This window comes from Nycticebus coucang, chromosome 18, assembly GCF_027406575.1.
Source record: "Nycticebus coucang isolate mNycCou1 chromosome 18, mNycCou1.pri, whole genome shotgun sequence".
NCBI classification, from domain to species: domain Eukaryota; kingdom Metazoa; phylum Chordata; class Mammalia; order Primates; family Lorisidae; genus Nycticebus; species Nycticebus coucang.
In genome coordinates, this window is record NC_069797.1 from 77,412,940 (window position 1) to 77,425,216 (window position 12,277).

The 12,277-nt window shown below is 55.9% G+C and overlaps 1 protein-coding gene across 4 annotated transcripts in view; it reads right to left on the reverse strand.

Moving 5' to 3' along the window:
* Window positions 1-12,277, reverse strand: part of RBFOX3 (RNA binding fox-1 homolog 3) — a 395,158-nt gene that overhangs the window by 284,743 nt on the left and 98,138 nt on the right. For all 4 annotated transcript variants that reach the window (XM_053569052.1, XM_053569049.1, XM_053569051.1 and 1 more), the window contains exon 2: window positions 4,949-5,086. The gene's annotated coding sequence lies outside the window, so the exon portion shown is untranslated. The remainder of the gene's footprint in view (window positions 1-4,948; window positions 5,087-12,277) is intronic.

Genomic DNA, 12,277 nt, shown 5'->3' on the forward strand with positions numbered 1-12,277 from the left:
CCAGCACTGGGGCTACATCTGGGAGCTCTTCTCACCCTTAATTGCCCTTAATGCCTTAACACTCTGAGTGGCTAATGGGCCCTAATTGAACAGCTTCTGGGAGGAACCGTGGCCTAGGGACTGTTGACAGCACCCTTGGTGACCCACCCAGCCTCCTCGCTGCTCACTCACAGAGCCCAGAAGTCACCAGGAAAATACACTGGCCCGGTTTTCCATTTTTTTAAACACATCACAGCAGCGCCAACAAGCACTTTTATCCTTCAACCAACAAATGTAGGGCAAAGAAAAAGAGAGAAGAGATGCCAAAAGCAGATGGGACAAAATATCACAAATGCCACCGAGGTCTGTGACATCTGTCTGGAGACAGCCAGGAGAGTTCTTGGAAGCAAACCCAACACTAGTCAGCCGGGTGGGCGTTCAGGATTCCAGCAGAGATGCCCCATGCAGAGGAAGGCGGCGGGGACCAGGCATCTCTGACAGCTCTCACCTCCTCCACTCTGTCCCCGAACTTCAGGGAAGGGACCAGAGGAGAGAGCACAGAAAACTCTCCTGTGAGGTGTGGGGGAGCATGTGAGGGGCTATTGAGAGGGACCCCAGCTCCCCCTCTAGCTTTCTCTTTCTCAGAGAGCAGCCCAGAGCCTGCTCTGGTGGTAAATGGTCAGGAGGAGGCACCAGAGTGGTGCAGCTGGACACCTTCCCAAACCTTCTTTTCCAAACACATTTGTCAATACAAGAACATTCTAGATTGTATATAGAGTCAGCACATTGTACCCCATAATTGCAGTAATGTACACAGTTATGATCTAATAAAAAAGGGAGAGAGAGAGAAACCACAGGTGTGTTTGGAAGGACCCCTATTTCTAAAGACTGGTTCGAGCTACAGTCTTCACATTAAAATATCAGCTACAAGAAGGAAATGAGCTGCCTCCAGGTCATCCTTCAGCTGGGCGTCACCTGGTCCACCCAGTGGCAACCCTGACGTCCTCCTGTGGCAGAGGCGCATTAGCGGCAGGCAGCAGAGAACACCCCATTAGCTTTGGCGTAACTAGACGAAGCCGCTGGGCGCCCACGCTCCAGAGAGCTCCGCGGAGTCACACGGCTAGCACGGGCAGCCTTGCTTCGCTGGCCCTCGAGGGCACCAGGCTCCCCCGGGATGGATCCCAGTTTAACAGCTTTTAAAAACAAGCAGATAAGAGACGGGCGTGATGGATGAGCTCAGGAAGCCTGCTCACTGGGGAAGATTTATGGGAAGTCGTGTGCTGCTGCCCATGGGCGCCTCCCCCAGGTGGGGCTGGGCTGGAGTGTGCAGACTGCGCCTGGGCCACACTTGCCTGTGGCCCCAACATGTGTGGCAGCCCCCACTGCAGTCACCTGTGGTTCCACACACACGGTTGTCTGTGTCCAAGGCAGAGGACTAGGCTTATCTCTCAGCTCCAGAACAAGGAGAAGGGATGCCCGGCCACACCCTCTGGCTCCTCTGAGTGACCTCGACTTGTACAGGAATGTAGTTTGGGGGGATTCTGATCATCCCATGAGGTGGCAAGAGGGAGGGGAAGGAAGCACGGGAGGATCGGGGCTGGAAGAGCAGGTGGCAGGTGATGCCCACCATGAGATCTCATCCAGGCCCATCTCCTCCCTACAGAGCTGAGGGACTCTCTACTTCAGGCCTCAGCTATGGCATGGAATAGACAGATCTTCTGCAGCAGATTAACTTCTGTTGTGTTTTTACAAAGGGCTCGCCATTTACTGCACAGTCACGTCCACACTGAACCCATATTTAGAGGGACAAACGTAAATGAGATCTAATTGATGGGGCCCTTTCTAATGCACAGGAAATAAGCTGAGGCTGGGGCGATGACCTGGGAGGCAACAGCCTCCTCCCACATCTGCTCTGAAGCAAGGACACCTCTGCAATGACCAGGCCAAACCAAAAAGGCCTCTGGTCTGAGGCCACTCCCACACCACACAGTCCAATCCCACCTGAGGGGTGAAAGCTCCTGCTGGCCGTGCCTGCCCTGTTTCCCATCACTGACCCAGAAGCCACTCTGAGGAAGTGCTTTCCACTAGGAACACCGCGGGCCTCAGAGGACGTGGCCATGCAGGGGCTCGGGTACACCCAAGGGTGGGCTTAGCAGCCCCTCTAGGAGACCATGTCCAGCTCCCAGGGAGAGAGCCAGAGTGCTGCCCTGGGGAGGGTTCCACAGGTGCTGAAGAGCCGGGCACACCTGACCTTGACCCCTGTGTCTGGCTCTCTTTTTTCAGGCATCTGCCACCTGCCTTCCTGAAGGTGATGACGAGACAGAAAGAGCTCCAGGGCCACACGCAGGCTGCTGGCTTCCGGGGCAGCTGGGGGCCCTCGCTTGGGGGCCTTCCCTTAGGAGCGCACCCCTCCACCTTGCCCCATTGGCCAGGGAAGACTCCCAAATGGACAGCCTCCATGGTGCAGCCCAGTGTGAAAGAGCCAGCAAGGGCTGGAAGTGAACACACCAGGCCAAGGGAGCTTGTGCAGCAACTCCACCGAGCCCTGGACTTCCAGACCCGGGGCACACTTTGGTCTCATGCTTTCAGCTCCCTTGACATCCAGAATTTACCTTTGGGTGATGGGGACACTGATTCTCAGGCCCTCTTTTGAGGAGGCAGCCAGAAGAGTAGGGAAATGATGCCACTGTCGCCTGCTGCAGGATGTCTGCGCTCAGCCACTCTCGCTGGGACAGAGCTCTGTACACAAGCTTGGAACCAGGAACCTCAGGCTCCAGGGATAGTGTAAGACCCTCCCCCCTGGGGCCACTCGTCCCACACTGAGCAACCGTGTGTCCAACATAAATCTCTCACAGACTAAGTGGCAAGGCCACTATCTCAGCACAGAGCAAAGAGATGCCAGCTTTACCACAACACAGCACAAAAGGGGGAGGACACAGAGCAGGGGACCACGACCTTCCAGCTGGTCATGCTGCTGCCACTGGCTCTGTCCCCGTCAGTCTGGATGTGTGGCCATCTTTCTGGGCTCCCAATGGGGTCCCTAGTGGGGTCCCTAGTGGTTTCAGCAAGGGGGTATCAGAGCCATTTCAGTGCAGAAGGAAACTTGTTTACAGTCTCATCTCAAGATATAGCCCCGGAGTTGCCACATGTCTCGTTCCAGGTCCATGGACAGTCAGCCCTTCTCTACTCTGCCCACCACGGAAGGCACTCACCACTTTTCTCAGAGCCCTTCAGCGGTCCCTACCACCCTTGAGACAAAATCTGAACTCTTCCCAGGCTGTAGGCCTTTGACCCAGCCTGAACACTGCCTTGTCCCCCCCCTCAGCCCACTCGGCTACTCAGCCACTCAGTTGGGCCCGGCAGCCCTCTCACTCGCCCATACCCGCTGCCCTGTGGCCTTTACACCTCTGTTCTCTCTGCCAGATGCTCCCCCAGACCTGTCAGTGCCCCCTCCCCACTTCACAGAGCTCACCACACCCCATCCCACACACAGCAGCCCCTGCCCCCTCACCTGGCTGGATCACTACCCCACGTTACTGAAGTCTGTGCTGATCCATTCTCCCTGCCCTGCTGGAAAGTAAACACCACGTGGGCCAGGACTTGGCACAGGGCTTACCACAGCTGACATGTGCTCATATCACTGGTCAGTGGGTCAATGAGCCCACAGCAAGAAAAGAAGCCCCACAAAGGCCCCGGGTGGAGCAGCACCCACTGCCTCCAGAAAGAGGCAAGCTGAGCACACGTGGGCCTGACCGCAGGTGTGTGGGCTCACGTTTCCCTGCCCTGGGCGACACTGACTCACAGCTCTGTGCTGCTTACCAGGGGGGCGCAGGGCTGTCCTGAACTTCGCATGGGGTTTAGTCAAGAATTTGTCTGGTTTTTGTCCCTGGTTCTTGGGAGGCGACATCTAAACCCTTCAGAATTTCCAATGGACATAATTTCCAATGTCTTTCCTTATTCATGACAAGCCCCTCTGGACCACACCTGACCTTCTACAGGCCAGGTGACTCTTGGTGGCCTCAGGTAGTGTCAGGGGTGGGTCTTGCCGAGCATGTGGTTGGAGTGTTGGAAATCTCACCCCCCTCCTCAAAGGAACAGGAAGGGGCCAGAGGCCAAGCTCGCTTGCATGGTCGATGATGTAAAAAGACCTTGGTGACATTCTGGATCCAAAGCTGGGAGTTTTCTAGTTGGCAAACACACAGACAACCCAGGAGGGTGTCCTTAGTCCACAGGGACATGGAAGTGCCATGTGTGTCTGGGACCCTTCCAGACCTGCCCTGTGTGTGTCCTCTGTTGCATGGGGGGTGACATGCTTTCTTGAGTTCTACAAATTGTTCTAGCAAATTATTGGCACTGAGGGTCATGGTGTCCCCTGAATTTGAGGACAGAGGTGCAGAAGCAGCCCTTGCAGCTGGTACCCAAAGTGGGGCTGCCCTGCAGGAGACTTTGCCCTACCTCTGCGAGTGCAGCACTGGCTCTGGGTGGTCAGTGCCAGAATGACCTGCACCTGCAGCCCATCCACTCAGGGTGGGAACATCTGTCCCCTCTAGAAGCAGACGTGGCTTTAAGGCCACTCCCTGGGCTGTGGGGCCATCTGGACAGCAGAATACGGACCATGTTGGGGAAAGCGTACCCTGGCCTTGGCCGTGACAGCACATCATGCTGACACCAGACAGCGGACCCCACACGCCCATCCCTCCTCTGTCCCAGAACTGAGTCCCCCATGGCCAGGCTGACCAGTTTCATGGTGCAGATGGGGGCTGCTCCTCACCGAGCTCCACCCAGCACTTTCCTGGAGCCTTGCCCCTCCTCCCTTCCTAGTCCACAGAGATACCATGAGCCAAACCAGAGGCCAGCACAGAGTGTGCCTCCCTGCAGCCCGTCCGAGAAACAAAATCTCCGCATCTCAACACTTTCCGTTGCAAATGCAAACTCAAGATGGGCATGGTGGGTGGCGCAGCAGCCTTACCTGGGGATGGGAGAGGAAGTCTGTCTGGCTGTGGGGAGGCCCTGCGGGGTTCTTTCTGGAACTCCTTGGGGTGGAGGTTTGCGAGGAAGGGCAGGTATCACAGGAGGAGGCTTAGGTCCTCAGAGACAGGTTTTCAACCTAAAGAGGGAAAAAAGAAAGTGAAAACAAGATGCCTTTGAAGCAAACATCTTCCTTTTGCTGCAGAACAAACGCTGGCATTAACATGCTGGAGAAGGGGGCAGCTTCAAAGTCCCCAGGGATGAGCGAACTTCCAAAGAGCACTTAGCTTTGCAGGTCCCAGGGAACAGCCTAGTGGGAAACAGACCATTAGGACAACCCCCAGCCCCACTGCAGGGGCTGCCGCCCTCTGAGTTCTTCCTGAGAACTCTGACCCTGCCCTGGCCAAGCCTAAGCCAGCTCAGGTCCCTGCCCTGCCCTGCCATCAACCCCACAAGTACGTCCCAAGGCCTCCTCCCATTCGGAGGAAACATCCAAAGTGGCTTCAGTGGCCCGAGAGCTGGGTGAATCCAGCTTACATGAACCAGGGGCGTGGGGGACTTTCTAAGAAAACAGGACCATGAGGCAGAAATAAGACTCCGAGTCCCTCCTGGGGCTGGTGCTCCCATCCACAGCCTCAGGGTAAATCCTTCCCTGCCAGGCACGCTCCTGCCACACTCCCCCTCCTCTCTGCAGTCCCCCTTCCCCCCTGTGAGCACGCCACCCGCCACCCCCACCCTGAGCCTCGCCTGGCCTGCTGCTGCATCAAATGCTCTTCCCTGAATAGCTGCGGGGCCCCTCTCCTCCCAGGGACTCTTGGTCCCTTTCCAATGAGGCCATCCAGAAACAGATCACCTGTAAAAATAACCACCACCCCCAGGCATTCCCTGCCCCCTTTTCCATAAATTGCCCCCAGGATGGGTCATACCTTGTGCCTCCTGCTGCCTTGGTTGCCTTGGGGAAAGCAAGCTCTGTCCCTGGGGACAGACTGGGTTCAGCACTATGTCCCCAGTGCCTGCAATAGGCAGAGTGGGGCTCACTCCACAAGTTTTAAGTGAATGAATGGATGAACCCACAGGTTTCTCTTCCCCATCAATATTTCTGGGTTTATCTACAATAGTCTCTCGTTATCACTCTCTAGACTGGGAACAAGAAGGGGGCTGGTGGGGCAGTGGGCACCCACGCCTCGGAAGTCTCTTGCCCATTTGGTTTCCTCCACCCCAGGCAGCAGGCAGCAGGCAGGCAGGAGACCCACTGAGACCCACTCTGACCCACCCTGAGATGGGGTTAGGCAGGGAGTGGCTGAGCTGTGTCTGTTCACATCGTCCCTACCATTGGCACATCCCCAGAAATAGCACCACAGGGCTCTAAACAACAACAAAAATAATAAAACTACCAGTTTGCTTCTTTTTCTAAAATGCAGCTATGGAAGGGAACACAAAGAGCAGGACTGGCCCCTGGAGAGCCTGGTTAATCCCTGGGAACATGAGCCCCATCAGGGACCACCCCGTACAGTGCCAGCTGCTGAGCACAGGAGCCACTTTTCAATGGGAAAAGTGTGTGTGTGACATACTGTCCCATCTTAGCTCCATGGTCGAAAGGCAGAGAGGGAGATGGCTCAGGGAGGGGCCTCAGTTGGCCTCAGGTGGAGGTAGAAGGGGCCTTGAGGGCAGACTGGCCTCTCTCAGCCAGCAGGAGAGGCACGGCTGGGGTCACGTGGCCCAGGCCCTCTGGAGCAGGGGCCTGAAGGTGGCTGGAAGCCTGCAGTCCTGTCCCCCTCCCCTGCGTCCACAGCCCCCATGGCTCCAGGCCCTGGCTGCTGTGTCTGAACTCCTTCAGCCCCTCCTGGTACCCTTGGAGACTTCAGGGAGACAACAGATGCCCTTTCTGTCCTGGAAATGATGCCCAAGTGTTATTGTCACCTCCTCCTCAGACAAGTCTCCCAGAGCCTGGATGAGGAGGTGGTCCTGGACAACAGCCCTGCCTTCCTGCTCTGGGGTCTCTCCCACCACCCCTGAAGCAGAGAGGCCCAGGATCTGGGTGGGCAGGAAGTCCCAGGAGTGGCCAGCTAAGCAGTAGGGCCATCAGCCACCCATGGGGGTGGGGGTCAGTTCTCCCGCCTTCGAGGCTGACAGACCTGCCCTCCCTAGAGCAGCCAGATAGGGAGGCTCCCACTGGAAGGCAGCAGGGGAAGTCAGACCCGTCCCTGATGAGATGGAAACAGAATCAGTCCCTGGGGACCCTGAATTGCCTCTGGGGATCCCCGAGGACATCTCAATGCTATCCATCCAGGCCCCTGTGACCTAGAGGGTGAGGGTCCTGGGAGAAGGGGCACTAAGACAGCAGGGGCAAGGCGATAAAGGCCTCCAAGCCTGCCCCCCGCTGGCAGAGTGACGTTCATTTACCATACCCAGAACCCAGGCCACCTTCTCCAGGAGCAGATGCCCTCACAGCCCCCCACCCATAGGCTGAGCTGCGCACGGGCACCTCTCCACACAGCCCTTTGCAAGCCAAGCTCACCTGAAACGTTGTTTTATGTCACCAGGTCGTATCCCCACCCCCACCCCCGAAAATGTAAAGAGCTCCATTTCGCTCGGAAAATGGAGCTCTTTAGGCCACTGAACCTGAAGGTGGGGACCACCCTCAACGCAGCAACAGACCTGGACCCAGAGAGCCTGGAATGCTCCTGCCCCACCGATGGGCCCAACCCAGGTTTGTTTTCCTGGCCCCCAGCTGAGTGGGAGATGATTTAATAGCTTGTCCCAGGTTGCAAATTCGCATTTCCCCTCACTCAGCAGCAGGAGACGCCACCTGTCACCCACAGTTCAAAACATGGGCCCCTCAGCCCTGCTGCCAGGGTCCCTGCACTGCACCCAGGGGCCATGGGGTTTTGGAATCACAAGCCTCGCCCAGGGCTCACAGCTGCCCTAGGGGGCAGGAGTGGGGGGCAGGAGGCAGTGGGGGGCCTCCAAGCTGTACGTGGGCTCTCCAGCCCTCAGGCGAGGTGGGTGAGGAAGGCAGGAGGAGGGGCGAGGGCCACCCCAGGCCAGGGCCTGCCTCCTCGACCCCATCCGTTGGGAGGGCTCTGAGGTTTCCTCACTTTCTGAGCTGTATTTATTGTGCCCCATCCTGCTAAGCGTGACGCCAGGCTCAGTGCAGGAGCCACAGAGAGGGTACTGCAGGGCAAAAGGACCCTGAGGCTGCCTCACCCTGCCTGCTGTAGGGAGGTGGGGGAGGAATTCCCAGCCTCCATCCTGTCCCACACATACATGCACACAGACACACACACATGTGCATACATGCATACCTGCAGGCTCACATACACACATGCACACATACAGACACACACACAGACACACGTTCCTAAGCCTCCACCTGCTTCTTCCAAACCTCTTGCTTAAAGAGGATTTGGATTCCTCCCAAATAATCTGGGAGTCCGGGGCCTTAAGTTTCTCAGGAAGGCCAGACATTGGGGTCAGGAGAGCTGGACAGTGTGAGGCCTGGTTCTGTCACAGGCTGGGGCTGTGCCCGGGGCCTGGGTGGGAGGGCTCCATCTCAGAGGACTTTGCATCCCATCAGTTTGAATGTCCTGGCCTACAGAGAGTTCTGGCCACTCCAGCCAGTGGCAGCTGCTGAGCCAGCCAGCTCCCAGGGCAGCAGGAGGCTGGGGTTTGCCTTTGGTGCACTGGCCCACAACAGACCCTCAGATTCTGGTCAGTGGGGAGAGAACATGGAAACACAGACACCTGGACTTCTAAAAAGCATCTCCTACAAGAAAATAAGCAAACACACAAAGTAGGGGAAGGAGGGAGAGAGAAAGAGAGGGACTGAGGATGGGGACAAATATGAGACAGGGAGACAGTGGGGGAGAGAGGGAGGGAGGAGGGAAGAGAGACAGAGAGAGGAAGGCCCCTGGGGACAAGGCACATTCCTCCAGCCTGGACGTAGGGAGAGATGGGGAGGGCTGGGGCAGAGATGTGGGCAAGGGAAGGTTGGAGCAGGTGGGGGGCACTGGCCAGGCAGAGAAGGGCCCAGCCGACTAGCCTGAGGAAGGGCAGGGAAGGCAGGAAGAAGTGACCTGATTGGCTGGCCCAGCCGCCTTAGATGGACACACTTCCTTCGGTCAGAGTATGGACACATGTCTGCTGAGGCCAAAGGGGCCCAGGGGTGACAGGTGAGCACCGGTGAGGAAGGTGGGGCCGAGATGGGGGTAGGGCGGACCTGGACTAATCGTCGTCGTCATCATCATCATCATCATCATCATCATCCAAACAGTTACACGAGGCTGACCAGCACCACCCCCCAGCACTGGGCGGGCACATAGCTAGCGCTCAGCTAGCTCCTGTGGAATGGACGTTGGAAAAAAGGAGGAGGCTGGGCTCGGTGGGCAACATGTCTGATGAAAGCTTCCAAGAGCCCAATTAAGAGGAAGTTGTCACTAATCTGCATCTGTCCTGGGGGAGTCCCAGACCCTGGAGGTGGAGTGAGGCCCATCCCATTGTGTGTTTTCAAGGCAAACTAACTAAGCCCACCAAAGATCCCAGATGTCCCACGGCCCCTTATGCAGAGAAAGGCCCAACAACAGAGCTTACTTTCTGGAGTTTTCCCCAAATCTCCAAAGAGAAAGGCACACTGGCACCTCAGACCCCAGGACAGGCGGGGGGGTGCACTGCTTCTTTATAAATTAAGGACCATGTGCTGGTATGGGGGCATTTGTAGGACTCAGGATGAGGGACTGCAGAGGAACAGAAATGGCCTAAGAGTTAAGAAGGGCCCCTCATCTCAGGGTCCCCTCCCCACTTGCTGCCCGTACATGGGGCAGGTTTTGAGGTCACTAGACAAGGGCACCCCCTGGGCAGGTGCAGCTCTGGGAGTGCTGGACTTGAATCCGGACTTGAATTCCAGGGCCATACCTGCTGAGGGCCCACTGCACACCACTCTCTGTGACAGCCTGGGTGACGCTCCCTGGAGAATTTGGGGCAAGATGCTGGGAAGAACCTGAAGCCTGACCCACAGGCCTGGGTTCTCCCAGGCCATTGCCTGTGGACCGTGGGACCTGGGAAATGCTGGTTCCTGCTCCTGTCCCCATCTGCGCCTATGAAGCACCTGGTGTGTGCTAGATACAAACCCAGGCCCCCACTATCAGGCAGGGTGAACAGTGACCCCAGTCTGTGCTCACAGCGTCTGGAACAGACCTCCCTGAGAGAGGCACAGACAAAGAATACAGAAAGGGCCAGGCCCTGAATTAGAGATGCGTTTTCTCCTATGCCCCAAAGAGGGCTGCTCAGCGCACGGCCTCTGTGAGGTCAGACACGGGCTCATGGTGGAGACACTTTGCAGCAGACATGAGACCAAGGTCTCTCCAAAGAAAGGACCCTGAAGTCTTTGGAAATCACGTTTGGGTTTTTATTGTATTTTGTTCATTTGTTTGTTTTTGTAAGGAGGACACTAATATCATGGGGACCATGTCCTCTTTCCTGCCTGGCTTCCTGGAGGGACGCAGGAAATGGCACCTGCAAAACCCCAGGGGCTCAGCCTGCACATTTTAGAATCAGGCCTTTCTCCTCAAACCACACCTTTGCTAGTTGCTTTCGTTGCAGAGAGAAAAAATTTTAGCCCACCAATTCTACCTGGCAGAAAGTTAAAAAACAAAACGAATCTAGTAGTCATTTTTAAAAATCATTGCATTATCCAAATGTGGACAGGGAAAGTGATCTCGTCACCTTGCCCACTCCGCAGCTCAGCAAGCCTGTCTTCTCTCTTTTTCCTTAAACTAGCTGGTCTCTGTGTGCCGAGCTCTTTTCTTTTCCCATCTTCTTTCATCAGGGCCTCTCGTGACACCTTTCAGGATGGTGGCTTTGTGTCCAATTTCTCATTACCCACTTCCTCTTCACTCTCTGCTTACCCTGAAACACAAGCTAATAATGACCAAAGTCAGAGTTTAAAATGGGACTCAAACCAAGAAACCAAAACTTGCTGTTCCTTTAACCAAGAGAAAAACAACACAGGGTGGCTCGTGTCGGGAGTAAAGATTGGGAGGAATATTCCATATTCTGAATAAATGAACCTACGCCTCCCGTGTTCAAACCACTCTTGTGAGACCAGCTTCATCCCTGACTCCCCACATGCCTTATGAATCCTGTCTCCGGCAAAAATAATTTGGGCTTTATTATTCTGGCATCTGGTGGGAGTGCGTGACAGTTTTCCTGTGGCTGTGCTGCTTCTTTCTGAGTACCGGTGTGTTTTAATAATACAGTGTACCTTTTGGTATTGTTGAAACATTACATTACTCAACGTAGCCAATGGGAAAGGGAAGGCCCTTATGTAATTTATGTGTCCTCGGCGATGTGTTTAAAGTCGGCAAAGTAGAGGGCTGTAATTTGGGAAGCAATTTTCCCCAAGGTCAGGGAAACAGTTTCTGGAGGCGAGGCTGGAGGCTGCGTGACCTGGGCAGGGGCTGGGGGCCCCCTGCCTGTGATGCTGGAATCAGGGTGGAGAGTCTCCTGCTCTAAACCAGGAACGTCCCCTAAATATGACATAACCTCAGCCCAGCTGTGGCTAGCACATTAGGCTGCTTGAGTTTCCAGCACCCTCAATGAAACGGGGCCACCCTGGGCAAGCATTTCTGGGCTTTCCTGGCAATTCTCCCGGCACTGCCCCCCACCAAGGCAGCCCAGGTTCCTGCATTTGGAATCTGTGACCCGAGACCTCCAGACGGTAAATTAAGCTGCGACACACTTAGCAAACGTCAGGTCACCCTGCTCCGATATTCTGGTCCTTCCAGAAAGCACCATTCCCATGTCAGATGCTGGGGATACAGAGAAGAACACCACCTGACCTTCTCCAAGGGGCTTGCCATGCAGAGAGAGGTGGGGTACAGGCTCACACAGCTGGCAAGCACCCCAGGCAGAGCCTGTCTTGCTCAATGCTACAGCTAAGACAGTGGCTGGCATACAGCAGATGCTAAGTAAACACGTGTGAGTGTGTACACCAATGAGGTGCTAATAGAGAGGGTGACAGGTGCTCGGAAACCTAACCCTTCATGGGGGGAGGGTGCCCTGGCTTTCCAGAGCAGGTGACCAAACTCAGAGAGAAGCAGAGAGAGGAGAGAGGAAGGAGAGGGGAGGGGGGGAGAAGGGGAGGGTATGGGAGGGGAGGAGAGAGGAGGGAAAGGAGAGAAGGAAGCGGGTACAGTAGGGACCAAGCCCTGGACGGGGGCAGGAAGATGTCCTCCAGGGAACGCAAATAACAGAGGCAACTTAGGACTGGATGTACCAGAAGATGACACTGGCCACATGTCGGGAACCAGATCAGGAGGCATCTTGAACACCA